Here is a 26,339-nt window from a genome sequence, read left to right on the forward strand (position 1 = left end):
ACAGTTACACAGGATTCATTAGCAGGTACAGTTTGTAAACTTCTCTTTGCTGGTGTCCCTCAAGGTTCTATCTTGAGACTCCTATTCCTACTGCTCTCTATCTAAACCTTTTGCCTGGGAGAGCTCATGAAGATAAAGTCCCATGGCTTCCAGTACCACCTCTACTCTGATGATGCTCAGATCTACCTCTCTGGCCCAAACATCACCAATTTGCTGTCCATAATCCCAGAACATCTATGAGCAATATCCTACTTGTTCTCATCATGTTTCCTGAAGCTCAATGTGGACAAAACCAAATTCATCATATTTCTCTATCCCACTCAACTCCCCTACTCAATCTATCTGCTAAAATAAATGAAATCACACTGTCCCTTGTACCGTAAGTCTCATGCCTCGGAGTAACCCTTGACCCAGCTTTGTCCATCAAATTGCACATCCAAGCTCTTACCTCCTTCTCCCACCTCCAACTCAAATACATATCCAGTATCCATCCTTTCCTCAACCCGCAATCTACTAAAATGTTAGTCCATGCCCTCATCATCTCCCTCATAGGCTACTTCAACATCCTCCTTTGTGGCCTTCCTGCTAACAGTCTGTAACCACTCCAGCCCATCCTTAATTCTGCTGCCAGATTAATCCACAACTCCCCTCTTTACTCCTCCATTTCTCCCCATTACAAATCCCTTCATTGATTTCCACTTCTCCAACAAATCAAATTCCCACTACTAACATTGACCTACAAAACAGTCAATAATTTGTCTCCTCCATATATCTCAGAACTAATCTCCCGATATCTTTCTACATGTAGTCTCTGGTCCTCCAAAAAAACCCTGCTCTCTTCCACACTCATACATTCCTCACCTAATCTCCTCCAAGACTTCTATGCCCCATTCTCTGCATTTTGTGCCCCAACATGTCCGATTATACACTACATTCGGAACGTGAAATCCCATCTATTCAAGAAAGCTTGTAGTCTGCCAAAAAACCCTGCCAGCTCACCACCACTGGAGCTGCCACAATCCCCCAAGCTACTGTCTCCTTTCCCATAGACTCTCTTTGTAGACAGTAAGCCAGGGCCCTCTCCTCTATCAGTCTCACTATAAATATCTGTATTTTGTATGGAAACCTTGTTCACATGTACAGAATAATGTACTATAACATATCAACTTTGAAGTAGAAAATTAGAGTCTATGCTGTTTGTGCTGCCGTAAAACCAAATAATCATGTTACAGGATATAAAGTATAGGAGTAACCCCGGCACACTAATAACATGAAAGTAAAGTCTTCTCAACAGGATATAAGGCACATACCAAAGGCGGTGGAGGATCTTTAAAGAAAGAAGCCTATATGCAAATATTAACTTTGACACGACAGAGAAAGGTTGTGCAGTGATCATAATGATATCCATACGTTGACCATGAATGAGTCACAAGCTCTTCACGCATTATCCTATCAACAGTATCAATGTATATATTCAAAGGATCCAAAAGGGAAAAGGTCTGATATGTTGAAGGGTGTAATTGTGTAAAAGGGGATGAGTCTTCGGTATTCTAGGAATTCCATGAAATGTACTGAAAGTGGTGAAAGTGCCATAATAAACCATATCTTCCTGAAGACTTTCCCTGCAGATATCTTCTATTATAGCACGTGGATGTCATAATGGTAATTCATGGTACTCATGAACCTTTTATTTTGCCAAGTAAAACAAACAATAGTCATCTTCTATGGTAATACCACTTGATTGTTAGGCGTTCCAACTGGCACACCATTCATAATCATGGATTTTGCTTGAAAAGGACCCTTTCCGTATAGGTTTCTAGTTGCATGGAAAAGTTGGATGAGGTCTCCCCTTCCATGAAAGAAGTTTACCCTTAAAACTTTTAACTAAGTCTCATCAAAAACATTTTCACTGCCCACATGACACAAAATGAAAATTGAATTAGTGACATTTATAAAAGTTACCAATCAGTTGCAAAAAAAAAATCTTTATTTATCCCCTATATACATGCATGTAGGGTCAGTGTGGTCAAAGGTTGGCAAAGCAATGCAAACATATCATATAGTAATTGACTTTCAATGGTCTTTGGGTGTGAGAGCCACCATACTTGACCCTTCTATTTCCTTATTTCCACTTTAGATGGTTGGCTAGTAGAGATGCGTGAATTTGTTCGGTTTTTGTCCCCGAATCTGATTTTGACATATTCGAGCCATATTCAAACACTATTCATGCCGAATGTATGTTTAATGATCGGTTCTCAACATATTTGGCAATTTCTACTCCCATTGACTCTAATGACGTTTGGCTGTGTTCGATGAATATTGCAAAAATAATATTCGATTCCGATTGTATTCGGAACTGAATTTGAACAAATTCGCGCATCTCTATTGGCTAGTTCCACCAAAATTGGTTCATTAGGCCAATACTTTTTTAACATTTATGATTAGCTTTAAGCTGGGCCTTAGATATGAGATATTTATCTGCAGAATATTGGAAGATCCAGCTTAATTTTATGCCACATATTGTTAATAGGGTTGATCAAATAGCTTTGGATAGGAACTTATTAGAATAGCTATAGCGCTTACCGAGTAGCTGCCTCGGGAACCCGGATACCTGGAACGCACACGATAATCAGCTGTTTGGCGCCACAGTTGCATGTGTCACGGCTGTGTGACAGTCACAACACATGCATGGAGAGCCTGTATGGTTGTCATTGGCGGATTGCTATGAGTGCCACCTGGAGGTCGGCGCTGATAGCAGGTGAGCATATCTGCTACACACAGGTGATCTGATCATCACCTGTGTAGCAGAAGAGATCAAAGTATTTCAGCTTCTAGTCTCCCATGGAGACTATTGACGTATGCAAAAAGGTAAAAAAAAAGTAAACATTTTTTAAAAAATAAAAAAAAATAAAAAAATATAAAATTTCAAATCACTCCCTTCCCCCCATTCAAAATAAACCAATAAAAAAACTCAAATTTACACACATTTTGCATCGCCGCGTTCATAATCGCCTGATCTAAAAAAGAATTAACCCAATCTCTAAAAAAATTCAAAACACCGGAATTATGTTTTTTTGGTCACCTCTGCATCACAATAACATGCAAAAACAGGCAAGCAAAAGATTGTATCTACACCAAAATGGCTTCAATAAAAACATCAGCTCGGCGTACAAAAAATAAGCCCTCACCCAGCCCCAGATAACAAAAGATGGAGACTATAGGTCTCGGAAAATGGCGCCTTTTTTTTTTTTTTTTTTACAAATTTTGGAAATTTTTTTCACCACTTAAATAAAAAAAAACTTATACATGTTTTGTTTGATGACTGGGAGAATTATATTGGCAGGTCAGTTTTAGCATTTAGTGAACATGGTAAAAAAAAAAAAAAAACCTGTGGCATTGCACTTTTTTTTGCAATTTCACAACGCTTGGAATTTTTTCCCCGTTTTCCAGTATGCGATATGTTAAAATCAATGGTGTCATTCAAAAATGCAACTTGTCATGCAAAAAACAAGCCCTCACATGGCCATATTAGCAGAAAAATAAAAAAAAAAGTTTTGGCTCTGGGAAGAAGGGGAGCAAAAAACAGAAATTCAAAAACTGAAATACCCCTAGTCATTGAGGGGTTAAAAGTCCGTGGAGTTCAATAATGGTCCATCTTACAACCGTAGAAACCTTTGTATGGGCTGTATAGATTCATATTCTTCTGATAGAGGTAAAAAAAGGTTGTGGTTTTTTTTTACAGCATTGGGAGAATTAGATTTCACTGACGTGGGGAACAATTCAAATTTGTGGTTTCCTTATTTCCCTAGAGCACGGTAAACCCCAAACTAGTAATAAATTCCAAAGTCGGACACATTCGTTGGTGCTTCACTTCTAATACTAGAATTTTTATTTGATCAGCATATTCCTGGTCTAATGTTTAATTGGAAGGTCTACATCTCATCATCTCAGCAAATACTTTTGCAGATGTCAAATCCATCAGAAATTGGGCGACGGCCTCGAAACAGACTGTGCCGTTCCTTTTTAAGTTGATATGATTCACCTGTGTGTAATCAGGAGAGAGGAATTTAACGTCCTTCAGGGATGCATCTCGGTTTGATACCTCTCTCCCGAGGTGAAGAAATGAGGCATTAAGATCCTGGGAGAAATTTTAAAATGCATGGCTAAGAAACAACTGCAGAATGTGATTATTTGAAGACTTTCTGCTGGGCTGCCTATCTAGAAGAAGAAGGAGAAGCTGGACAATGCTTACCAAGGTTTCTCGTAATTTAATTTTTCAGCACACTCCTGGAAACCGTGGAGCACTTAGACTTATGAGAAACGAATATATGGCACAAATTTGTGCCAATTTTTATGAGTCATCGGAAATGTAGGACAACTTATCAAAAGTGGAAAGAAACATCATATTACGGGGAAAGTGATCTGTTTTTATATGAAGTAATAAGTCACACAATGAGAGTAGAGGGAAGCAACTGCATTCTGTTAGCATCAAGATATGGGCTCATCCTGATGATCGTAATTAGTGATGAGCGAGTGTACTCGTTGCTTGGGTCTCCGACTTGTAGACAGGCTGAATACATGTGAGAATTCCCTAACAAACAGGCATTCCACACATGTATTCAGGCTGTCTAGCAGTCGCAAATCATGCAGCTGAGATGACGAAAACTAAATCTCTGAGCACGCCAAAATACTCGGAGATCACCAGAGCAACGAGTATACTCACTCATCACTAATCGTAATAATAGGGTGAGTGCTATAAGTCATTTTAATAGATAGCGCTTGTCCTCATTTTATTCTACGGATGTCAGATTTTTTTTTGTTGGACCAGGTGTTCCAAAGAAAAAAAATCGCAGCATGCCTCTAATAATCTGAACGTTCTCAAGTCTATGCGTCCAAGAGAAAAATTGGTCCACTCATGGATGACAAACAAGTGCAGTTTGAAATTCATGGACATCGAATGGAGCGGCAAGTGAAACTTTTGTTTATTTTTCTTATTTGAGGAAATCGGATTACACTCTGATCAAACTCAGATCAGTGTGTGATTAGTATAATCGGACCGATTTCCTTTGGATGAGAGAAAGCCGGTTTGAGACAGAAAGCTGTGAGAGGGGAGAAAGCACTGCATGGGCAAGTTAGAGATCAACTCTTTTTTTAATCCAATTTGACAAGTAGTTATAGCGGTCTAACTAACCACAAGATTGTCAAAGAAAAGCATAAACCTCCAACAAAATCATGTTTTTTCAAAGCTAGTCATATCCAAATGATTTAGTGAAATCTACTGGAAACAAATGTCATCACCTCTATCTCAAAAATATCAAAAATTGTGGATTTTTTTCAGTTTTTTTTCCCATGCTGGTTAGACTTGCACAGGTTTTCCCGAGGATGCTCGGGTGTCCTCCGAGTATTTTGGCGTGCTCGGAGATTTAGTTTTCGTCGTCTCAGCTGCATGATTTGCGACTGCTAGACAGCCTGAATACATGTGTGGAATGCCTGTTTGTTAGGGAATTCCCACATGTATTCAGCCTGTCTACAAGTCACAAATCATTTAAAAACATATGTGACATGCACAAGTGTGAACAAGTCAGTAAGACAATGCTCACCTCCCCCAATGGCTGAAACACAACAAGAGAACACAAAATGACAAATTTGCAAAAATACTCTGCAGTAAAAAACATAAGTGATCAGCAAGTGCTGTATAACAAATACAGGGTATTTAGTCGATACGTTTTTTGCAAAAAATGTATACCAAGCCGCTTCACCACGTCACGGTAACCCTTCACGAACCCTTCTGCTTCGTGAAGGGTTACCGTGACGTGGTGAAGTGGCTTGGTATACATTTTTTGCAAAAAACGTATCGACTAAATACCCTGTATTTGTTATACAGCACTTGCTGATCACTGTTATGTTTTTTACTGCAGAGTATTTTTGTAAATTTGTCATTTTGTGTTCTCTTGTTGTGTTTAAGTCGCAAATCATGCAGATGAGACGACGAAAACTAAAACTCCGAGCATGCCAAAATACTCGGAGGACACCCGAGCGTGCTCGGGAAAACCCGAACAACGAGTATACTCGCTCATCCCTAGTATAGTCCATGCACTACTCATTCATTTCCCTTTTATTTCTTTTTTACACCTTCTATTACATAATGGGAAAACCATTACAATGATTCCCCTTATCAAAGTAAATGTGTAAAAGTTTATTTATTTATTTTTTTTTTAAATTAACAATACAAGTATATAGTTCTAATTCTAATACAGTTCCAATAGGGATTTATAGCCGGAGGTCCTTCCTTTAAAACATTTACATTTTCCACGGCAATGAAATAAATGAAAACACAATAAAATCCGTTGCTTCATTATGGATACATTACTTCCCCTGGCGCTGTATTATTAACACTTTTGCCAATTCATTTCCCAAGATATTATGTAAAAAACATTAAAAATTTCAAAGCATGTCAAATATCTGTCAAAATTATTAGGAATGGTAATCGTCTGAAAAATAATACATAATCCTTGGAACCCTCTAGTTAATTGATATGCTTCCTAGGCCAGGAAATGGAATAGCGGGGCCATTTTTCTAGTTCACTGAAAAACCTGTACAAGAAGCACGGCAGAGACTAAAATAATTAAGTACTTTAGCGACAAGATTAGTTTAATACGTATCCTGCTCCATGGACGATAGAGGAAAATGATGTGGAGATAGTGAGAGTAAATATGTATTCTCTGCGGATTCAGAACCTTGCATTACCATCTTTTCAGGGTAACCCCAATTTTCTTTAATTATGCTTTCACTAAGGCACTAATGGCCGGTGATTTCACATAATAGTGAGGATGAGTCTTAAAAGCTTCTGTGACACGAGGAATTTCCTGCCCACTTTACTGGGCTCATTTAGAAATGATAAAAGTCCTCTATATAATATGTGTTTTCTGCTAGTAAAGCTGATATCATGTGTCATCTTCTATACAAAGCAGAGCTCATGTATTTATTATGCCGATGTAAATCAATCCAGCTTTCTGCTTTCTTTTTACCATTCTTTCTCTCAATCTTTCTCACTTTTTCTCTTTTCTGTTCTTTCTCTTTCTTTATTTCTTTTTGTCTTTCTTTCCCTTCTTACGTTCTATAATTCTTGCAATCTTTTTCTTTCTCTCTTTATTATTTCACTCAATCTTTTTTTTGTCTTTATCTTTCTTTATCATATCATCTCTCTATCTTTCTATTATCTATCTATTATCAATATATCATCTATCATCTACTATCTATTATCCATCTATTATCTATTATATATTTATTATCTATCTATCCAGTATCTATCATCTATCTATTTATCTAGTATCTATCTATCATCTATCTATTATCTATCTATTTATCTATCTAGTATCTATCAATTTATTATCTATCTCCTGTATCTATTTATCTATCTATAATCTATCTATTAACTATCTATCTATCAATCAATTATCTATCTATTATCTATTTACTATCTATCATCTATCTATTATCTATCTCCTGTGTCTATTATCTATCTATCTATTAACTATCTATCTATCTATTATCTATCTATCAATATTATCTATCTATATCTATTATCTAGGTATATATATCAATTATCTATCTATCTATAATCTCTCTATTAACCATCTATCATCTATCTATTAATCTTTCTATTTATCTAAAAATAGAAAAACAGGAGCAGCAATAGGGTAATTTGGGTGGAGAGCCTCCATTCTCATGTGCAGCACCATGGAATCAATGGTGCTATATAAATAAATAATAATTATAATAATAATAACAATAATAATAATAGTAATTGCAAAGACTAAACCATCCAGATAAGAACTAATCAATGGAGGCAACACACCAGGTAACATGGCTCCGTGTAGATGAATTTAGGGTGCAGGACCCTCCAAACAAATATCCATTCGTATAAGTAATAAAATAGAAAAAAGGAGGCAGCAGTCCAATAAATGATGGAAAAAAGTGGACTTTATGTTAGGGGCTGGCGGAACGCACCAAATAATAAAGATGGTATTTAGGTGCGTTCGCAGCCCGGGGTCCACCGTGCAGAGATGTTATCTGCTGCTCGGGAATGGTGGATGTGATATGGCGATATAATAAAGGGACACACGGGGTTAACTCCATCTAGTCTGTACAAAGGCGTACTCTGACACCTCACAGAGCCGCCCGACCGCCAAACACAGCCTGTTTATGCTCACAGAGCTCGGCAATATGAGCACTGGTGTATATACACAGGACTCTACCCCTGAGACACTGGGTTAGAGTCCCTCTAGTCACACTAGTGCTCAGCAACGCAACAGTGGTGCCTGGAAGAAACAAATTAAATAACTAAAGCGCACTATGTGCAAACTGCACCGCTATGGCGGACGCCGCTAACCACCCGGAACAATGGAGGAAAACGCTAGACTGGCGCACGGCGTCGCACTGGCGGATGCAGCCGCTTAATGCGGTACTGAAGGTGCCCAGCTCTGGATGGCGCCATATGGCACTGAATGAGGTGCTGAGATGTGGAATCACCATGGCGCAGACCAAGCCACTAGTAGGTGCTGACTCTAACTCTATAGCCCTATACCATATGTATCCAAGGGAGGGGAGTCATAATGAGTCAGTCACCAGATACATGCATCCATCATCACTCACACAATACACAATATGAGTCTATACTAGTGCATGGCCATGCGGCTCTTTTATAGCAGCGTCCTTCCGGGACCTTCCTGACCCTCCTGATGGTCCAATCTGAGCTGGAGAAGGACCTGAGCATGTGACATCCAATCTCCAATGAGAGATCATCCCACGGGCATGCTCAGTGGACCGAAAGGAGGACTTAGTCCCTGGAGTAGCTCGCTGCTAACCAGCATGCATTGCTATAGCTGAACCAGAGGTGGCAGCAGCAACTAAACCTACAAAGCTGGTCTGAGCAGAGCGCCAGGATCGACGAGTCTGCTGAGCAGCCTCCTCTGTGGCCGGAGAGGAATGGGAGACTGCCGAATGCAAGGCTCGGGATTCCTACTGTGCAGCTACAGAAACCCTATGCCTAACACTTTATTAGCCCATATGGTATTTATGAGCCACATCATATGGGCTAATAAAGTCTATTTTTTTCCATCATTTACTGGAGTGCTGCCTTCTTTTTTTCTTTTGTATCTATCCATTATCTATCTATCTATCATCTATCTATTATCTATCTATCTTTCTAGATCACTTCACCTATCTACATTATCTAGAGTTGCGTTTCGGACTATGATACTAGGTAACATTCTATTTGGAAGCTGTCCCTTGTCCATCAGCGCTTTTCTTAAAAAGAGATACGCACATAACATTTGAATAAAACTGGGAAGCACTGGAGGTATGAGACGAGCTCAGAGACTTTCTATTTTTAGAGACATTACTATTTCAAATCTTTTCATTTTACTTAAGATAAAATTGTTCTCAGATGTGAGGAGATGGAGGGTGCATAATAATGTAACAGCTTAAAGACAGAGAAACACAGGAGCATAATTTTTAGGGCTCAAATCATCATTGCTCTTTTAAGTTAACTTTACTTGGTTTCTTCTTCATTTTGCGTTTGTTTTTTTCATCATTATAACCCTGATTTGTGCGAATTTTAGGGGACATTTCGGTATTCATTAATGTTTTTGAACTAAATTCTTTAAAAAAAAAAAAGTGTATGCGGGTTGATAAATTTTGTGTAAAATAAAAAAAATGCTTTTTTATTTTACTTTTTTTGCAACTTTTAGAGAAAGAAATAATAGATCCTTTAAAATGTCAAACATTAGTCTTCAACTTTGCAGAAATGAAATCGACAGATTTTCTTCTTCGGTTAAAGCCGTGGAATACAATTGCACAAAAATGTTGCGACATTTCAAAAAGTTGCAAATAATGGTTTACAGGGGGTTGACCACTATTCGGACAACCCCTTCTCATTCTTAGAGTTTGCCCCCATTAAAATAAAGAAAAAATATAGTCACCTCCCGTGTTGGCGTTGTCCAGGGTGTTGGTACTCGCGTTCGCAGGGCTTGCGTAAGGTTTTTATGTGAGCCGGCTTCACTGTCCCCACCTTCGGTCAAATCGAACATCAACAGGAAGTCAGGCCTGCCACTGATTTCTGACTTCCTCTTCATGATTGATTTGTCCAAAGGCGGTGACAGTGACGCCAGTGCTGATTGGGTAAAGGGCTCGAGGGATGTAACAGCCTCACGTGAGCCCCACAAAAGTGATTGCCGACTGCTGAAATGGCGCCAGCTCTGGAGGTACTTGACAAGAAGAATATCTTAGCACTCCAACATGGTAAAGGTGAAAATTTATTACAATCCAACTTGACAAGATGTTTTGGTCCAAACAACTTGACCCTTCATCAAACTGATTGCCATTGTATAGAGTGGCAGAGAGAAATAGGTTCTGTAAAGAGCACTGATATGATTGTGACTGGCTGTCGTCTAGGGTTGCCCTAGCCATGTGGACCAAAACATCTTGTCAAATTGGATTGCAATAAATTTTCACGTTTACCCTATTGTGATATATACGGTGTGGAACCCAACTAGAGCACCCATCTTACACCCTAGGAGTGCCATGTAGCTGTAATGATCCCAGAACTTACACATCTCCAAAAGTTCCATAGGCCGTGAATAGATATGTAAAGTGTAAGGGTGGTGGACTGTACTGTTGTGTTCCTACCTCTGAAGCCACCATTCATGTTGTAATGTGAATAGTGTAATGCGTGTTTTTTAAATAGATTGTGTGGAATGAAGGGTAAACTATGCATTGTGGTCTTTGGTACTATTTTGTGTAGATGTGTGTTATAGTGTGAATCACCATCTATTGTGATATGGTATTGTATAAAGTAGAGGAGAAGACATAGGTTAAGATTTAGAATATAAGGTAGTAACAATACAACAAAATAGACTTTGATAAGCATTGTAAGTGTAATCAGCTTAATGTATAGAATTGTAATGCATAGTGTTTGTGAGGAAGATCTGCCTAGCTACAGATGTGGGACACATATAGTTAAAGTTTGGGACTAGCCCATAGTAGGAGGGAAAGTCCCAGTAAAAGGGACTTATTCCCTATAGACAGAGAGATAGAGAATTTGTTAAGTAGTTAAACAGTGTGACAAGGTCAAGTTCAAAGTGCAGTGGTCTGATGGCAAAAGAAACTACATTTTGTTCTGTGCAGTATGAAGCCTTTCAAATTTCCTTTATGACATTCTTGCAATGTGCAGAGCTCAAAGCTCGATACAGGTGCTATGGAGAGCACCTCATCCCCTGGCATACAGGGGAAGATGGATGTGGACCCGCTTGTAGGGAAGGTAACGGATCTTTAGTGTACTGCAGAACTGGACTGGGAATCCCTGTAGCTGACAGGATCAGTGAATGTAGGGATAGTCCAGAAAGTTTGGCTACCGGTGTTGTAAATGTAATGTATTAAGGAAACAAGAAATGAGAAGTGTTGTGCCTCATACTGCATATTACAACCTGATGAACTTGAACTGTCCAGTAAACTTCTGTGGATTGACATGTACTGGGTATCCACTAACTTGTGTGGTGGCTCCTGAAAATGGAGGCCTGCAGACAGTGGATGCCTGCTGCATAAAAGTGAGCGTAATGTACCCTACACACAATAGCATATAAGGATGGGGACACAATTTTTCTGTAAAGTGCCGGGGCATCATGGGGCAGCAGTTGGCCCACAGCTACTGCCCTCAGGCACCTTACTGTATATAAGCATGACCACCATCCCATCCAAACAGTAGACATATGACTGCTTATTGTGGGGGATCCCTGATTTATAAAAATAGTCAAAAAGATTTACCCCCCTCTGGTCCGACATGAACTTTTGTGCTTTATGTCAGCTGGACCAAGGAAGGCAGTGTAGCTGTGTGTGTCAGACATCATGATGTTGTAAGCTCACACCAATCTCAAGAGGCTGAATGCTGTCATTCGGGCAAGTTAGCATTGACTTATTCCAGCTTCCATGGAGAACTGAAGTGAATGCAAGACCATTGTTGTTAGGCATCGAGTTTCCCTCACTGCACAGGGGGAATCTCAAGCCATATCCTCTGCGGTCTCCCATTCTTTTGCAGCCCCACAGATTCCTGCTCAGCAGAGATGTCAGTCCCAGCGTCTTGCCCAGGCTAATGCTAAGTGTCTGGTTGCTCCTCCAGGCTTAGCTATAATACCATGCTTGAGTCAGCATTGAGCAGACGCTCCTGGGACTAAGTCCTGTGTTTCTCCTACTGAGCATGTCCATGGGACAACCTCTCATTGGAGGTCAGATGCGCAGGTCCTGTTGTTGCTCCGATTGTACCACTGGGAAGGTCCCGGAAGGATGCCACTATAAAAGAGTTGCATGGCTGCTCGGCCTTGTGCTAGTATAGACTCTTATTGCTAGTTGTGTGTGTGATGATGGATGCTTGAATCTGTTGACTGACTCATTAAGACTCCCTCCCTCTGGTTGTGCTTGGAGGGTTTAGGGTTTAGAGTCAGCGCCTACTAGTGGCTTTGCCTTGCGCCACTGTGCTACCAAGTCACAGCACCTCACTCTGCGCCATACTGTGCTGTCCAGCTCTAGGCACCTCAGTACCACATTAAGCGGCTGCATCCACCAGTGCGACGCCATGCGCAAGTCTAACGCTTTCCTCCCTAGTCCGGGTGGTTAGTGGCATCCGTCAGAGCGGTGCAGTGCGCACTCGGTGCACTATATTTCAGTTAACCTCTTGTTGGCTCCGCAGTTGCAGCGCCGAGCGCTAGTGATCTAGAGGGACTCTAACCCTGTGTCCTTGGGGAAGGGTCCTGTGACTATACAGTAGCGCTCACCTTGCCGAGCTCTGTGAGCATTAACAGGCTCCAGCGTTTATTTTCTGCAACTCTATGCAGTAACAGAGTCCGCCTCTTTACACATCGGGTGAAGCTAACCTGCCTGTGTTCAGTTAGTATATTCCTATATAGTCACCTCCATTACTGAGCAGCAGGTAGCATCTCTACATGGTGGACCCCGTGCTGAGAATGCACCTTGATACCATCTCTTATTCTTTGGTGCGCTCCGCTAGTTTAATTATTTGTGCTGATCTCTACTGATTTATTATTTAGACGGTGCATAAGCAATACATATTTTTTCAAGAGCCAATCACTTTAAATCCTGAAAAAGATTGAAAGTTATCCTCTCCCCCAAGGACAACACATAACTTCCAAATTATTGTGGACTAACCATTGGGAACCACCACACATGTTGAGAATACAGCTCCTTCTGAATGTAAAGGAGGCCAAGCAAGCACTCTTTCATTCATTCTCATTGGGACTGTGCTTGGTGATCTCCAAAAGAGTCATTGAGAATGAATGGAATGGAAGTGACTGACTTCCGTTCCATTTGGACAGGGCTCTGCAAAGCTCCATTCTTGGGTTCGACGGGGCCACTGTGGTCAGCGATCAAGGCTTCCAAACGTGGAGCAACCCTTTCAATTTGTTTAATATTCCTGCTGTAGATTGAGAATGTTTCTTTTTATTCATATTTCTGTAGGACTCCAGATGACTAATTTTCTAGAAGAAAACAAGTGTCGATCAAAAATTAATTCTATTTTTTGCTGAAAAGCCCAGAGCATTAAAATGATAGGAAACTTCAAAACAGTTTCTTTGTTGCACACTACACAAAGGTTAATTCCGACTCCATCCACGTCCCCCGAGAGCCGTCATGCAGTAGACTGCAGAGTGCTATATGGTTTTATTAATGGGCAAATTCCTTTGCTCTCAGCTACTGCGTTAGCCTCCAAGAAAGAGCAGGTTGGCTTGTGGTGGAGTGGTTCTATGTTATCAGGAAAGGTAAATGGGTTTTAGCCAAAATGGGAATTAACAATTAATGGATTCTCGTCTTTTCTCACCTCTCTATCTCTCTTATATTCCACAAGCCTGACTGCAAAATTGAAATTGGTTTCACAGGGACTATTTTCATGCTGAATCCTATTTTTCAAATGTCAGAAAGGTAAGTAGATAGTGAGGATCTGAACAAAGTATCACCTATCATAGAAAACCCGTGGAATAAAGTTTCAATTACATTTGGGTTATATGAATGGATTGGCTGAAAACTCCATTTTACAGAAAGGTATTACACTAAATTTAGAGGTTGAACCTTTTTTGTTACCCTCCAGCTTGTCTTTTATTTTCATTAAATTGAATAAAGATATCACTCCGAAGGTTCAACAGCATTCGATCTGCAGTTCTCTTAAGACTTGAATGATAAAAGCCGAATGTTACATTATATGAGGAATTCTTATAGGATACATTATTTGCTAATAGATGTATCACTGCTTTAAAGAGTAAGAATAAAAGCCTTTGTACCTGAAATTTTGACATTCAAGGTCATTTCTTTCCTATGTAGCCAATAAAGAGTCTTCCACCAGCTAGAACATGAACTTTACCATCTGCACTTCTCTAGATCGAGTGTTTTGGGTCCTTGTTTTTCCAATTTTTTCTTGCATAATTTCCATTTTACTATTAAATCCCAAGATAAACTATAGACATCTTCTAACAATTAACATACATCCTGTTTGTTAGGCAATCTGTGCATGTGTTGCGGCTGTCTAACAGCCGTGAGACATGCAGCCGCAGGGACTCGAAGATATTATTCGAGCACGCCGATGTCACTCGGTTAGCGCACAAGCATGCTCGGACAACACCCTATCCGAGCACGTTCACTTAGCACTAAGATCCTTCTAGTTTCAATGGATTACTAGCAAGACATTCATAATGTATGAAATATCAACGATGCCTTTCTTTTGATTTAATCATACTTGTTACACGTAAAAAAGGTTCCGCAGTTGGGCAAATTTATTCTAGAACCTTGAATTCTGCTCAAATTTTGTGAAATTCACTATTCTCTAGGTTACAGATTTTTATTGTAAGTCATTACTCAAAAAATTTTTCAAGATGACACCACGTTGATGAACCATAGGGGGCCAACAAAAGGATAAAAAATGTAAAAATAACCTAGCACTAATCTCATCGCTCACCTCTGCTGCACTCTCTCCTCCTTATGGTCCATGCAGCCTCCACTTACTGCTACCAAGCAATGAAATTCAAGCTTTATCGAGCTAGGTGTGATGAGAGCTACTATAGTAAATATTAGCCCCAGAAGTGGAAAGACTACAAAAACAGAAAGTAAAAATATACACTACTTACGGAATAAGTAAAATGAGGTCAAGCAATTCAAGGTCAGGTCCAGAAAATGGCGCAATACAACAAGGGGAAGTCAGAGACGAAATCCAATTCACGAGCCAAGGTCAGGAAAACCAGAAAGACAAGACAGTTTACAGGGAGTAGGCACAAGCGAAGTCAGGTCACAGGTAGAGTCTAAGTTTGGGATGGGAATAAAGTCAGGCTGGGTCAGGCAAAGAGCACGGAGGGATCAGTCTTACATAGGCAGCAGCAAGCGTACGATTGACACTGGATGGAGGAGCTAAGTGCTTAAAGGGAAGGTGCCGCAATTTTATATAATTTGCAAAAAAAGAGTAAGTAACAAAACATGTTGTTAAAGCAAATGTTGTACTAACTAGGATTTATGGTTTGTTTGTAATAATGTTTTAATGTAGCCACTGGGCGCTGCCATCTTGATTTGCAGATCTGTGGAGGACTCATACAGTCTGCAAATATGGCCGTCCCTGGACATAGGAGACTGCGGTCGGCTCCCGACCCCACCATGCAGCCTCATTAGCAGTGAACTGGGCACGCCCCTGTGGGCTGCACCATTCACTGCTGTAGGTGTGGCTGGGCGCCATTTTACTGTAGCCCAGTGCTATCTGCTGAGCTTTTCTGCACCGTGCTTCCTGCTCTGTCTCCGCCTCCTCACAGCCCCAGTGATCCCCGGTAATCTGACACCTTTGCTTGACAGTAACATATGCAGCCCATAGTCTAGTGTATTGGGGGGGGGCAGTTACACCAGTGTGGGCATATCTGTAATACTGTCTCCTGTGATACTGCCTGCTGAGCCGTGTATCTAATCCTCTCCTGTGTGATACTGCCTGCTGAGCCGTGTATCTAATCCTCTCCTGTGTGATACTGACTGCTGAGCCGTGTATCTATTCCTCTCCTGTGTGATACTGCCTGCTGAGCCGTGTATCTAATCCTCTCCTGTGTGATACTGCCTGCTGAGCCGTGTATCTAATCCTCTCCTGTGTGATACTGACTGCTGAACCGTGTATATAATCCTCTCTTGTGTGATACTGACTGCTGAACCGTGTATCTAATCCTCTCCTGTGTGATACTGTCTGCTGAGCCGTGTATCTAATTCTATCCTGTGTGATACTGACTGCTGAGCCATGTATCTAATCCTATCCAGTGTGATACTGACTGCTGAGCCGTGTATCTAATCCTATCCTGTGTGATACTGACTGCTGAGCCGTGTATCTAATCCTCCCCTGTGTGATACTGACTGCTGAGCCGTGTATCTAATCCTCTCCTGTGTGATACTGACTGCTGAACCGTGTATCTAATCCTCTCCTGTGTGATACTGTCTGCTGAGCCATGTATCTAATTCTTTGCCATGTGATACTGCTATCCTGAAATACTCTGTGCTGCTGTCACCCTGCTGGTTTTATGTGTGATCTACATGGTGGTATTGTGTATGATCTATATGGCGGCATTGTGTGTGAAGTATATGGCGGTATTATTTGTGATCTGCTAAAAGGGGACCCATTCTAGGGTGGTTCTGGCTGAGCACCTGCACACGGGTCAGGGGTAATAGGTGCAGTCAGGGGAGGGCTGGGGAGGCAGCTGAAAAGAGGGGTCTCATTTTTATCGTTACTTTATGGCTCCATTCCCCCCCAGCCTGCTTCCCAGCGTCACCCCGGATTGCGCCTGTCGCCTCGCTTTCACACATCGCCAGGACAGAATCTGAGGAGGGGAATGGGGTCTTTGCATGCAAATACTGGATCAGAACAGGCCATCAATCAGCAGAAATGTTTCCTGGATTTCTGTGCTGCTGTCTCCCTGCTCCTCTCCCATATATCTCCCTCTGTGCCCCCCATAGACCAGCACACTGCTCTCCTGAAATACTCTGTGGTGCTGTCACCCTGCTCCTCTCCCATATATCTCCCTCTGTGCCCCCCATAGACCAGCACACTGCTCTCCTGAAATACTCTGTGCTCCTGTCACCCTGCTCCAAGAATCCTTGCTGCCTGCCATCCTCGGTGACCCAAAACCCCATTCCTCTCCTCAGATCCTGTCCTGGCGATGTGTGAAAGCGAGGCGACAGGGCCTGATATATGGTGGAGGAGCAGGGTGACAGCAGCACAGAGTATTTCAGGAGAGCAGTGTTCTGGTCTGTGGGGGGCACCCTGTTCGGTGCCAGGGATTGTACATAGAGCGCTGTGTTTTATACATATGGATGGACCGTCTTCTTGTCTGCTCCACAGATATCCAGGAAACATTTCTGCTGATTGATGACCTGTTCTGATCCAGACTTTACATGAAAAGACAGGAACTTTGCAGGCCCCATCAAAATGGCTGCTCACTGCGTTCCTAAATGTCATCCTCTCTTTACCCTTAGCAAACACCCAGAAGGGGAGGAGAGGAGTGACATCACACCCATGTCAGCAGATTCCACCCATACAGTGTCCATTTTAGGGCATGATCATATATCAAAATCAAACATCATGAACACTGTACGCCCATAATTACTGCAGGACAGTAATGTGAGCTAGTTGTACACTAGGTTTTTGTGCCAAACTTCAGTAGCTGCTCCCCCTAGTGTTAACAAGTGGAAATGCCAAACTTTTTAAAATTATTTTTCATATTTTACAATATTAAAAACAAATGATAATATTTTTTAAGAAAATGTAAACATTAATTCTTTACATTTTTTCAATTGCTGAAATTTTTTTTTTTGGGATGGCACCTTCCCTTTAAGTAGAGGACTAATCATGGAACGTGAACACAGATGATTGCAACACAGACCAAGCACAGCCAAAACAGACTGACAGCCTCTACAGAAAGTAACCTGGCAGACAGGAACAAAAAGGAGATCATGACAGTACCCCCTCTCCGAGGGGGGCCACCGGTCACCCAGGTTTCCCAGGAAACCTCCGATGGAAGGCCCGAACCAACTGATCAGCCCTTAAAGAATGAGCTGGGACCCAGGACCGTTCCTCAGGTCCATACCCCAACCAATGTACTAGATACTGAAGCACAGAACAACACAACCAAAACAGACTGACAGCCTCTACACAAAGTAACATAGCAGACAGGAACAGAATGGAGATTGTGACACTAGACAAGAAGTTTTGGCCATGACCAGGTCCGGGACACTTCTGCATGTGCACGGTAATGTCATGTGAAGACATGTGCTGCAACCTTATGATCCTAACTCTGGGCGGAAACTTACATTCATTACTAGCTAGTGTGTGGTGATAAGAAAAGCCTGTAGGGAATAGTGAGCAGCAGAGATGATCAGTGAGCCAAGTTTTGGTCTTTTTTTGCTTTTTTTCTCTGCATTTTACATGTTTATTGTGCCCTGGGGTCTTTTCTGACCTCAGAAAACAATAAGGGAAATTAAATTCTTGGAGAATAAATTCTCCACAAATCGAATTTCCAGTAAAATCCAACAGGTTCAACTAATTTTGATCTCGTCAGATCAGCTCATCCTTTAAGAGGTCCCATATATATATATTTGTAAAGGAATTGAGCCGTAAAGTAGGAAGTGTTATGATTATCTGAAAGTCCTACGAAGGTTCACTTATCCTCTTGTAGATGCAGCCATTCTTCATTTTCCGCCTTTTGCTTTTTCCTCTTCCTCAAGCCATAACTTTTTTTTATTTTTCCATATATACAGCCATAAACAGGCTTGTTCTTAGGGGTAGTAGTGAATTTACTTTTAAATTACAAAATTAATTTCACAATAAAATATGCTGAAACTGTTAAAAAAAAAAAAAAAAAATCAAATTAGGTGGAAATGGAAATTAAAAAACAGAAATTGTATTCTTTTTTTATTTTAAGTAGTTTACAACATTCACTTTGTATTATAAATGACCTAGCAACTCTATGGTTAGCATAGCTATAGTGACACCAACCTTACATATTTTTTGTTTTTGCTTTATTTTATTAATTAAAAGAAATTAAATGAAAAAAAAATTCCAGAAAAAAAAAATGTTCAGCTTCGTTCTAAGAGTCATAACTTTGTTATTTTTTTGTCAATATAGCTGTATTAGTCTTAATTTTTTATGGACATGCTGTAGATTTTGTAAGTGCCATTTTGGGGTCAATACAGATTTTTATCTTTTTTTTCGGCAGGTGATATGGCAAAAAAGAATTCAAAATTTAGATTTTTTTTCTATTAGGACATGCAACATCTGGGCTAAAAAATGTTGACGGTTATTGTTCAGACAATTATGCAAGTAAGAATAGCAAATATATATATTATCTATATATAAAAATGAATGTGTGTGTCACCAACCAATCACGAAGCATCTTTCATTTCACCAGAGCTGTTTAAAAGAAGCTGAGCAGTGATTGGTTGCTATGAGCAACAGTTTTCCTACTCCAGAAAACACCTCAGCAGACACTGACATGGTGAGAGAAATCTAGCATCCCTGGGAACATAAGCTCCCGGCCATTGTCTGCCCCCAGAAAGGAGAGAACATGATAGAAATGAATTCCCCCCTCTTGTGCCCATATACAGCAGCTGTGAGGGGATGATGTGGGATATTAGGGGCAGTAGTCCAGTGGCTATGGCTGACGGGATGATGTGGGATATTAGTAGTCCGGTGGCTCTGACAGGACGATGTGGGATATTAGGGGTAGTACTCTGGTGGCTCTGATGGGATGATGTGGGATATTAGGGGTAGTCTCCGGTGGATCTGATGGGATGATGTGGGATATTAGGGGTAGTCTCCGGTGGATCTGACGGGATGATGTGGGATATTAGTGGTAGTTGTCTGGTGGCTCTGGCTGGCAGGATGATGTGGTATATTAGGGGTAGTAGTCCGGTAGCTCTGGCTGACGGGATGATGTAGGATATTATAGTGAATGTGGCTATGCGACGTGGGCAGGGCTGTACACTCAGCTTTATATATATAGAAATAATCATTATAATTTGTTATAACTAACCATAGTTACTATGCCCGGGCAGCACCCGGCTCTTCAGCTAGTATATATATATTTTTACATTTTTCTATTTGCCTTGCTGGAAAATGGTGTTGATTTAAGCTTTCCGTTTTTTGTTTTTCTTTTTACATTTAAAAAAAATCTTGAATTTGAAATAGGAATTTCCTAATTGCCTATTACAGCAGGTCTTCTTTCGATTGAGTCAGAGAGAGGGTGCTGGGCTTCAGAAGCAACCTACCGCCTGGGACCAAACCTCTTAGATGCCAATGTCAATATTAACAGCGGCATCTAAGAGGTCAAATTATTATGATTGATGCTGGCTCTAATCACAGTAGTTACTCTTTGCGCTGGCTGCATATTGCTCCTGGTATTACCACGGTACGGAGCAGGCTCAACTCAAGACCCCTCCCCATATGATACAGTAAGTGTGAACATCCACAGTACTACTTTTCTCTGTACAATGACTTCTCAAACACCTCTTATTACAATCTTAATGGATTTATTAGGTGTATTAGTGATGGTAAAGTAAAGGAGCAGACAACTTCTACGTAGGAGAGCTAGAAGTAGAGATGACTGAATTTGCTTTTATTTAGGCAAAACAGTAAAATTTTGCCATCAAATTCAATTTTCAGTAACTGATTTTTACTAATTAAGCTTCAGACTCCAGAGCATGATAAATGTAAGAAAAAGTAATACAAATTTTCATCTTCCCGCTCACCTTTCCCGCTTTCCCCACAGGCCACCATATGGTCCTCTGCTCTTTTTTATTTCCTACTTCCCCTGTCACGCGCATCTACTTTGATCTCTTCAGCACTTCATGCCAGGACTTTTGGCTTGACAAGGCTTCCACCGTCTGCACGCCATGCGATGTGATGAAATGATGCAAAGCAAATTCAGAGCTCGAATCGAGTTGGAAGTGCTTGGCTTAGAAGATAAAGGAGAGTGAAGGACTGAACGGTGAGCTGTGGGGTCGGCAGGACAGGTGAGGTAAATATTAAACATATATACATATATTTTGTTTTTTTTGTTTTCGGCCAGTTTACTTTTAACCACAATTTTGCTTAATTTAAGAGAAGCAAATTCCAAAAAAAAATCTGAATTCTGGAGAACAATTTTTGTATATTTCGAGGCCAATTCAATAAATTTGCTCATCTCTAGCTAAGAGGACACCATATCTTGTTAAAACTATCCCAAGTCTCAATGTATTAAAAAAAAAAACATGTTAAGAAGTAATCATTATACTTATAACTTTAGAGAATAACCAACTTTTTAATTGTTATTTTTCAACCTTGCAAAATTGTTATTACTAGTTATGAATAGAAATTTCTTAAAACTTTTTTGGAATATCACAATCCCTGTGGTGTCTTTACCTAAGACCTATCAGTTTGCATTAAGCAAGTCTATGAAAGTGCAGACTCTTCTGGTACAGTCATCAGTCTAGCGCGCCTCTACCTCATTAGAGTTAAGGTTTGCATTTTTATATTATATATTTTTTTCAGCTTTTTGTATTTCTCAGTCCCCTCCATTTGCATTTTTTTTTTTATTTCTCTAAAGGTTTACGGAAAGACTTCCGAGCAAAATCACAAATTTTCTCTTTGCTACTTGAAATGCAGTATAATGAGCGTAATCTATCCTTACTTTTCATCTTTGCCGAATTTCAACCTGAGCTTCCAGGTTATTATTATAATATTTTCCTTTTCTGTTATCCACGTGAAACTCTAATTCTTAGCATCATGATAGCTACAAATCTACTCTGTCAATGAAAGAACATAGTCAATTAGTCAAGGGACATGGCGCTAACTGGGAAATTTAGAGATACCAAGCGAGACGCAAATAATAGCAAACAAACATAAACAGAACAAGCCACGGTAAAAAAAGACAAAGGACAGAAAAAAGCTGTTCAGCCATTCCTTATGTCATTTTATTCTTCTTAAGTAGGCAACAAATGCGACGGACAGATTGTTACATACACCACAGCAGACTACACAAAATTCAGTAGCAGCCTATACAAAGAAGGGATATGCTCAGTGAGAAGACGGTGTAACAGAAGGTGCCATTATCAATTCATGTTGTAAAGAACCTCCGTCATTAAACTGATGGTTTTCTATGCGGCTGCACATGCAATCCTAGGATCCAATAGGTAAACAGATTTTGCATTAGTTGGGGTACTATTAAATGTTAACTTATAATGTGATCCTCTTGAACTTTTCACAATTTTGCCATTTTTAGGCAACGATCCCCCAATTTGGGTAAAATTTTGAAGATGATGTTGGTAAATCGGCTTTATTGCTTATTTTATTACTTACTATTTATTTTATTTGTTTAGTATGTATTTTTTCCAATAAAGGAGGCCTATTATGAACTTTTTTTTCTACTAATTTTGTGTATATGTATGTACTGTAGGGTCTGTGTATTAATATACTCACATATTGCCGTCTTCTCCAGTTTTCAGCTCAGCTCCAGTTCTCTTCTTTTTTCAGACTTCCCGATTCACATTGCACTCTGTGTGATCTGGAAGTGGCTTCTATAATTTAAGTCTATGGAGTATCAGAACAAGACTCTACAGATGTACATCATAGAAGAGTCTTCTGGCTCACATTTAGAGAATAGAGTGATCCAGAGAGTCAGAAGAGTGGAGATGTGACAGAGAAGCACTGGATACTGGAGAAAATGGTGATAGGTGAGTATATGAACTTCATAAACATATAGGGAAAAAAAAGTTCATGGTAGGGCATCTACTATTTTTACATTTTGCTAAGAATTTAAAAGGGTTGCCCCTTTCAACTCACTTTAGCTCAGAGTTCACCAACCTGTGTCTCGGAAGCCACATGTGGCTCTCAAGCCCATGAAGTTGCTTGTGCCTGTCTGACACTTTGGTGCATAAGCTCTAGGGTCTATACCAGTGTTCTCCAACTCCGGTCCTCAAGAGCCACCAACAGGTCATGTTTTCAGGATTTCCTTAGTATTTCACAGGTGATGGAATTCCTGCCTGTGTAGGTGATGCAATTATCACCTGGGCAATACTAAGAAAATCCTGGAAACATGACCTGTTGGTTGCTCTTGAGGACCAGAGTTGGGGGAACACTGGTCTAGACCAAAGCTATAAAGAGTAGGTCTCCGGATGATGACTTTTGCCCCCTCATAGAAGAGCAGATATGGATGTACATATACAGGCTTTGGAAGTGGAGAGATAAACATGGTAAGGTGGAGTTTGGATCGTACTGCAGTTAAAGGAAGGCTTGTTGCTGGATGCAATAGTAGGGCTTTTTGCAAGAATATCCAAAAAGGGGTAAATTGTGAACCTCTGGATGTAAGTATAAGTCTGTGGTTGTCAGTAGAATGGTAATTGGAGCTATGAGTATCACTACAGTGGGGAGAGAGAGAAGAAAGCTGGATGTCACTGCTCTGGGGTATTTTGGAGGTGGCTTGTGACCATCTCTTAGAGCTAAATGTGTCTCTCGAGGTTTGAACGATTAGGGATCAATGCTTTACCCATAGACTGAGTGATCTGTAAAAATCATGAGCTTTACTTATCTTCCTCAGAACCAGTGCTGCCGCTTGCTGTTGCTCTAGTCTTTTATGACCAACTGCATCTATAACTTCATATCACCAGTACTGCAGTCAATCAGCTAAGAATCCCTACTAATGTAGCTGGCACAAGACTCTGAGCTTAGTGGTTGATACTGAAGAAGTGATGCAGACTGCAGACAACAAAGATGGGACAGTGGTGGAGGCACAAGTTTGGACTATGGGAGGGTGGGTAAAGCTCAGTTTGTTTTTTCAGACACATCACTGTTACATATGCTGTGTTAGGGTATATAACTGTTATAAAGTTGTCAGACTTGGGTTTCCTCTCTGTCAGTGCTAAGAAGAACTTTTGAAGAGCCATTTTCAGTACCTGAAAACCCAATTTCAAGCTCTAAAGTAGCAGAAATTCAGTCACCCTATCTTTTAGTCACAGCAGGGAGTATATATAAAAAGTGGATGACCTATCATGTTGGTGGATTTAAGGGCACAGCTATAGTGGTTGAGAGGGGTTGAAATCACATCCAGGCCCTGGAGCCTAAAGGTCCTTTTTACTCATATGACAAGACTAATATTGAAGTTGCATGATAGTTTGGGAACTCCATAGTGTCCAGTCTATTCAAATTTGACATGGTCTGTTAATGCAGACAGAAGTGCATAGATGAGCACAGAATCATCCTTAAGAATACAACAAGTAATGCTGACACATATAAGTAAAGTGTAGTAAACCTGTTGCCCATTTACAATTGTGTCTATGCGTTGCATTGGGGCCCCGACGCGTGTTTCGCTTTGGCATCCTCAGGGACTGCACACAATTATTTCCTCCATTCCCATTCTAGGATTTTGTAGGGGGACTACATTGTACATTGCAATTTATGGTATGATTCACATTTTAAGACCCTATTTTGGGCCTCAAATTGCACTCCTATTGACATTGTATGCCTATTCGTTCTCTCCATGGTTGTATTGCTGACCGCCTGTTTTAGCATGATGTAATCGGCTGTATGAATCTGCTTACACTGTTACTGTCTTGTTTGTGTGATTTTTTTTTAGGATTACATTTTGGCAAAACTTGTAGAGATATCCATATATTTATTAGGTTATCTAAGCTCTCTATGTTCTTCACTTAGTCTCTTTAATTTATGGTGCTATATACTACCTATACAAGAGAGGCACAAAGGGAGTACTTAATGGTGGTGTATAGTGCACATAAAATATCACTATAGGTACCAAAGAAAACATACTTTTAATCCATGGAGTAAATGGTTCAATAAACTGAATCTTATAACTGATTCTAACCCCTAAAAAACAGTGACAGATGCTCTTTAGTTCTTACACTGCTGTACGGATCCATATGGTATTTTTTCCATTGGCAGGTGACTTAAGATATGGAGTAGTTAAAGGCATTAAGGGATGAGAATGACAAAAAATCAAGCGATCTAGTTAGTCGGTATCTAGAACACAGGTACAGAATACAGATATTCACGTCCTAAGGAAACCGAGAAGACAACAAGAATTAGCAGGGCCCAGCGTGATGTTAAGTTGATTGATACAGTATGGGCATATAAAAGCTATACGTTTTCAAGGCAATTGACAATAATTATAGAGCTTTAAGGGGTGTAATTCATTTTAAAGATCACCACTGTGTTTCAGAAAATAGATAGCACTTTCATGGTAAGCGTTCACTCCGAGAAATAACAGAAGGTCTGACTGACATTTTAAGGGAGAGATGTGAAGAAGTAGCATTTACTGACATTTTCCAAGAACGGGTGGAAGAAACACCTTTTTCTGTAGATGATTAGGTGAAATTAGGCTTGGGGAGAACAGGAACATTAAGTTTCTATGTTTTCTCTACCTGGATTATCATTGATATATCATGCTTGGAAATATTTAATAATATTTATGATATGGCTATCACAACAACCTTTATTAGATCATATCATTAACGTGAAAGCAAAGCAGGCATTTTCATGTTAAAGAGGATCTATCAAGACATTTTACAATTCAAACTGGCATACTTTATGAACTGGATCTTAGACATGAAAGAGGATGATGTATGATACTTTTTTTAAATTTTTTACCTCAATCTCTGCCCACCTCAGCTCACAATTTTCCATCCTCATTGCTGCTGAATCTTTGCCTACCTAGTCTGATTGACAGCACCTCAGTGTCCCTCCTCTCTGCTGCTGAGTCTCTTCCTACATAGCTTCATTGACTGCTCCTATCTGTCCAAGCTTCCTGCTATGGAGTCTCCACCTACCTAGCCTGACTGACAGCTCCTCAGTGTCTCTCCTACTAGCTGCTGAACCTATTCCCATCTAGCTTAAATAACAGCTCCCAACTGTCCCTCTCTGCTGCTGAATCTCCATCCACATAGCTTAATTGACAACTTCTCAGTCTCCTCCTCCCTGCTGCTGAATCTCCACCTACATAGCCTGATTGACAGCTCTGTAGTGTCCTCCTCCCTGCTGCTGAATCTCCACCCATCCAGCCTGACTTACAGCTCCTCAGTAATCCTTATCCATGCTGCTGAATCTTCACTCATCTAGCCTTACTGACAGCTCTTCAGTGTCCCTCCCCCATGCTGCTGAATCTCCACCCATCTAGCCTGACTGACAGCTCCTCAGTAGCCTCCTCCCTGCTGCTGAATCTCCACCCATCTAGCCTGAGTGACAGCTCCTCAGTGTCCTTCCTCCCTGCTGCTGAATCTCCACC

At 40.5% G+C, this 26,339-nt stretch overlaps 1 protein-coding gene and 1 long non-coding RNA gene across 3 annotated transcripts in view; one reads left to right on the forward strand and one right to left on the reverse strand.

Annotated features, from left to right (window-relative positions):
- The window catches only part of LOC141096354 (uncharacterized), a 29,574-nt gene extending 8,543 nt beyond the window's left edge, over positions 1–21,031 (forward strand). The window contains exon 3 of the long non-coding RNA XR_012233672.1: positions 20,911–21,031. This is a non-coding gene — a long non-coding RNA (uncharacterized lncRNA). The remainder of the gene's footprint in view (positions 1–20,910) is intronic.
- Positions 1–26,339, reverse strand: part of CDH8 (cadherin 8) — a 473,060-nt gene that overhangs the window by 66,211 nt on the left and 380,510 nt on the right. The gene's annotated exons all lie outside the window — the stretch shown is intronic.

This window comes from Dendrobates tinctorius, unplaced genomic scaffold (genome assembly GCF_039654945.1).
Source record: "Dendrobates tinctorius isolate UK_male_01 unplaced genomic scaffold, ASM3965494v1 ptg000009l, whole genome shotgun sequence".
In the NCBI taxonomy this organism is placed as follows: Eukaryota; Metazoa; Chordata; class Amphibia; order Anura; family Dendrobatidae; genus Dendrobates; species Dendrobates tinctorius.